This window comes from Oncorhynchus keta, unplaced genomic scaffold (assembly GCF_023373465.1).
Source record: "Oncorhynchus keta strain PuntledgeMale-10-30-2019 unplaced genomic scaffold, Oket_V2 Un_contig_6146_pilon_pilon, whole genome shotgun sequence".
Classification (NCBI taxonomy): domain Eukaryota; kingdom Metazoa; phylum Chordata; class Actinopteri; order Salmoniformes; family Salmonidae; genus Oncorhynchus; species Oncorhynchus keta.
In genome coordinates, this window is record NW_026288700.1 from 1 (window position 1) to 5,391 (window position 5,391).

The 5,391-nt window shown below is 40.6% G+C and overlaps 1 long non-coding RNA gene across 1 annotated transcript; it reads right to left on the reverse strand.

Moving 5' to 3' along the window:
• Positions 1 to 4,245: 4,245 nt before the first annotated feature.
• Positions 4,246 to 4,507, reverse strand: LOC127925713 (uncharacterized). The gene is made up of 2 exons (XR_008121989.1): positions 4,375 to 4,507; positions 4,246 to 4,344 (listed from the first exon to the last, which is right to left on the reverse strand). It is a non-coding gene; the product is annotated as an uncharacterized LOC127925713 (long non-coding RNA).
• Between the last annotated feature and the right edge of the window lie 884 nt (positions 4,508 to 5,391).

The following is a 5,391-nucleotide window of genomic DNA, read 5'->3' on the forward strand; positions in this document are numbered from 1 at the left end:
TAATCGTTTGGTGTGCTTTCGCCGTAAAGCCTATTTGAAATCGAACACTGTGGCTGGATTTACAAGAAGTTTATCTTTAAAATGGTGTAAAATAATTGTAATTATGGGATTTGAACCAGACAAGTTAAGCACTTTGTGACAACTACTGATGTAAAAAGTGCTTCATAAAATACATTTTATTAACATGTATATCACACCAAGTGACTGTTTTTTCTGATGTTCACACAGGATACCATGTTGAGACATTCTCCACATCCAGAGAGCAACAGCAGGAAGATCAGAGAGCTAAGAGGTCTCATCACTGCCCACATTGTGAAGAGATTTTCCCATTTCTATCAAAGCTAAAAATACACCTAAAAATACACACAGGAGAGAAGCCTTACTCCTGCTCTGACTGTGGAAAATGCTTCAAAACATCAACGGTGCTGAAACGTCATCAGAGAACACACACAGGAGAGAAGCCTTTCTTCTGCCCTGACTGTGGAACTAGTTTCTCTCAGCTTTCCCACTTAAAATCACATGAACGTATACATACAGGGGAGAAGCCATACTCTTGCTCTGACTGTGGGAAATGTTTTAAAACATTATATGAGCTAAAAGTTCACCAGAGAACACACACAGGAGAGAAGCCTTACGTCTGCTCTGACTGTGGGGTTAGTTTCTCTCGACTGGATAACTTAAAAACACACCAAAGTATCCATACAGGAGAAAAACCTTACTACTGCCCTGACTGTGGGGAGAGATTCTCTCAAAAGACCAACTTAAAAGTTCACCAGAGAACACACACAGGAGAGAAGCCTTACTTCTGCTCTGACTGTGGGAAGAGTTTCTCTCACCAGAGCAACTTAAAAACACACCAACTTATACACACTGATGAGAAGCCTTACTTCTGCTCTGACTGTGGAAAATGCTTCAAAACATCAACTGAGCTAAAAGTTCATCAGAGAACACACACAGGAGACAAGCCGTATTACTGCTCTGAGTGTGGAACTAGTTTCTCTAAATTTTCCATCTTAAAAACACATGAACGTATACATACAGGAGAGAAGCCTTACGTCTGCTCTGACTGTGGAAAATACTTCACAACATCAACTCATCTAAAAGTTCATCAGAGAACACACACAGGGGAGAAGCCTTATTGCTGCTCTGACTGTGGAAAACGTTTTAAAACATCAAATGAGCTAAAAGTTCACCAGAGAACACACACAGGAGAGAAGCCTTACGTCTGCTCTGACTGTGGGGTTAGTTTCTCTCGACTGGATAACTTAAAAACACACCAACGTATCCATACAGGAGAAAAACCTTACTACTGCCCTGACTGTGGGGAGAGATTCTCTCAAAAGACACACTTAAAAGCACACCAACTAATACATACAGGAGAGAAGCCTTACTCCTGCTCTGATTGTGGGAAGAGTTTCTCCCTATCGGGTACCTTGAAATCACATGAACGTATACATACAGGAGAGAAGCCGTACTACTGCTCTTTCTGTGGAAAATGCTTCAAAACATCAACTGAGCTAAAAGTACATCAGAGAACACACACAGGAGAGAAGCCTTACTTCTGCTCTGACTGTGTAAAATGCTTCAAAACATCAACTGAGCTAAAAGTTCACCAGAGAACACACACAGGAGACAAGCCTTACTTCTGCTCTGACTGTGGGAAGAGTTTCTCTCACCAGAGCAACTTAAAAACACACCAACGTATACATTAACTTCATGTGGGTACCTGGGACGGTTGCATCCCACCTGGTCAACATCCGGTGAAATTGCAGAGTGACTAATACAAATCTAATTACTAGAAATGTATTACACTTGTGATTTCATGAAATGTAAATATCAAAATAAAGATTAACTTGTTGTTAATCTAGCCGCCATGTCAGATTTCAAAAAGGCTTTAAGGCGAAAGCAAACCATGTGATTATCTGAGGACGGCGCTCAGCACACAAAACATTACATAGTTACCAGCCAAGTAGACTAGTCACAAAAGTCAGAAATATGATGATCTTCATATGGTTGCACTCACAAGACTCCCAGTTACACAATAAATGTTCATTTATATTTTGAAACACATTTTGTTCAGTAATCCAATGGCTCAAATGCGGTCACAAGAGGCAGACAAATTCCAAATAGTATCCGTAAAGTTTGTAGAAACATGTAAAACAATGTTTATAATCAATCCTCAGGTTGTTGTTAGCCTAAATAATCAATAATATTTCAACTGGCAACAGCGTTGTCAATATAAAAGAAAAACAAGAAAGGTGCACTCTGCAGGACCCAGCTCTGGGGACATCCCACTATCCACTGACTCAATGTGGTCATTCTCCCTCATTTTTCAGAATACAAGCCTGGAATAATGTCTAAAGACTGTTCACAACTAGTGGAAGCCATAGGGAACAGAATCTGGGTCCGATCCCTTTAAATGGTGGATAGGTTTTCATTGGAAAAACAGCCATTTCAAAATAATGGCACTTCCTGGATGGATTTTCCTCAAGTTTTTGCCTGCCTTTTCAGTTCTGTTATACTCACAGACAATATTTTAACAGTTTCTAGAAACTTTGGAGTGTTGTCTTTCCAATTCTACTAATTGTATGCATTTCCTAGCTTCTGGTCCTGAGTAGCAGGTAGTTTACTTTGGGAACGCTTTTAATCCGGAGGTGAAAATAGTGACCCCTACCCTAGTGAGGTTAAGGAGAAAAGCCTCATCGGTTCTCTGACCAGCTAAGAATAAAGTCACTCCATAACTTAATTCTCATCTCATAAAATAAGTTGTAATTGGATCAAATGAAGAAAGTGTAGAACACTGTAATCCTATTGGTTCTCACTGTGAGAGAACTGTGCAGAGGAAAGGGAGCGTTATAGAATTTTAGCCTCTCTTTACTTTGCACCTTGTCAGTTTTGGTGTGTTTTGTTGGCTTCTACTGTAAAGATTTGCACTTGGTGTTGAATACCCTCTGGTATTCTTCTCATTTTGAAAACAAACACTAGTCTGCCAATTTACTGGGTGGTACTGCTTCCCTCTCAGCCTGGTCTGTCTCTACCTGTGGGGAGAGTTTCAACTGGGCAGCTTAAAAACACACCAACGTTTACACGTAGGAGAGAAGCCTTACTCCTGCTCTGTGGAAGGGTGGGCGTGTAAACTCAAACGTCATGCCAAAGGTTGAGTGTTTGAATCTCATCACAGAGGATTTTAGCTAATTAGCAACTTTGCAACTACTTACTACTTTTTAGCTAATTAGCAACTTGTAAGCAACTACGTGTTTGAATCTCTCAAGGAGGACTTTAGCATTTTAGCTGATTAGCAAGCATAATTTTAGCTATGTCAGCATTTCTTAGCATGCAAACCCATTTAACTAACCTTTCTTAAACCCATTTAACTCTACCTTAAACCCCTCACCGCTAACCTAGCTAATGTTATCCAATTTGGATTTCGTAAAATATCATACATATTACAAGTTCGTAACATATTGTATGAATAACAATGCGTAAAATAACATACAAATTGTCATTCTTAACATACGATACATCCTACAAGTCGTATTATACTGAACAACAATCTAAACTTAACAATTTCAAAGATTTACAGTTTGTATAAGGAAATCAGTCAATTGAAATAAATAAATGAGGCCCTAATCTATGGATATTATATGACTGGGCAGAGGCTCAGCCATGGGTGGGACTTGGGAGCCAGGCCCAGCCAATCAGAATGAGTTTTTCCCCACAAAAGGTCTTTATTACAGACAGAAATACTACTCAGCCCCCCTCAGACAATCCTGCAGGCGAAGAGGTCCTGGGCTGCCGTGGTTACATGTGATCTGCAGTTGTGAGGCCGGTTGGATGTACTGCCAAATTCTCTAAAAGGACGTTAGAGGTGGCTAATGGTAGAGATATAAATATTGAGTTCTCCGGCAACAGCTCGGATGGGCATTCCTGCATTCATCATGAGAAATGCACATTCCCTAAAATTGAGACATCTGTGACATTGTGTTGTGTGGCATTTTATTGTCCCCAACACAAGGTACACCTGTGTAATGATCATGCTGTTTTATCAGCTTCTTGATATGCCACACCTGTCAGGTATAGATTATCTTGACAAAGGCTGAAATGCTCACTAACAGGGACATAAACAATTTTGTGGAACGTAACATACTAAATGGAGTGGCACGGATGTTTTGGTAACATAAAATACATTTTGCTCTGAGACCAGGTTGTCCCTCGGAAGGAGTTAGTAGACACTTAAAAAATAGCAACTAGGCAAGTCAGTTAAGAACAAATTCTTATTTACAATGATGGCCTAGGAACAGTGGGTTAACTGCCTTGTTCAGAGGCAGAACAACAGATTTTTACCTTGTCAGCTCAGGGATTCGATCTAGCAACCTTTTGGTTTCTGACCCAACGCTCTAACCACTAGGCTACCTTCCGCCCCTAACATGTATCAGATAGAGATTATCACTTTTCACCACTAGTTTGGGGGGGATTAGTTTACAACTTTATTTAATGATACACACCTTATGAAATGAATACATGTGTTTATTAATTGTCTTTCAAACTAGATTAGTTATTTTAGTTACTGATCATGAATGTGTTTGGATAATTGCATTGAAGCAAACTTAATTGATCTGCCAATGAAAAATAAAGTTACATGAATATGTACTGGTCAACCAGTTCTTCTTCTCAGTATGAATGGTTCTTAGTATTCAGTTCTTCATATTAGATCTGACAGTATGAATGGTTCTTATGGTTGTATTCAGTTCTTCATATTAGATCTGACAGTATGAATGGTTCTTATGGGCTGAGTGCCTGGAGTGTTTTTGTATGACTACAGTCAGGAGTTCTCTCTGACCCTGTGATGTCACCAGCACATTAAGTACATTCATCTTAAGATAGCCAGGTGAGACAACCACATATCACAGTAAATACATTTCTCCTCAATTAGTCAGTGTCACTTATTATTATTATTATTATTTGGGGGGTACTCTTTAAAGACGTAGGGTTTCAGACCTTTTCGGGCAGATGGGCAGGGACTCTGCTGTCCTAGCATCAGAAGGAAGCTGGTGCCACCATTGGGGTACCAGGACAGAGAAGTGCTTTGACTGGGCTGAGAGGGAGCTTGACCTCCTGTAACAGTGGGACGGCCATGAGACCAGAGGTGGCAGAACTGAGTGCTCGGGCCTGAAAGTTTGAGTCTGAAAGTAGAGATGGGGCAGTTCCTCTTGCTGCACCGTAATTAAGCACCATTGTCTTGTAGTGGATGTGAGCTTCGACTGGAAGCCAGTGGAATGTACGGAGGAGCAGGGTGACATGGGGGATCTTGGGAAGGTTAAACACCCAGACGCACTGCAGTGTTCTAGATAAGTTCAGTGGAGACCCATCATTCAGGGCAGGTGAGCCACC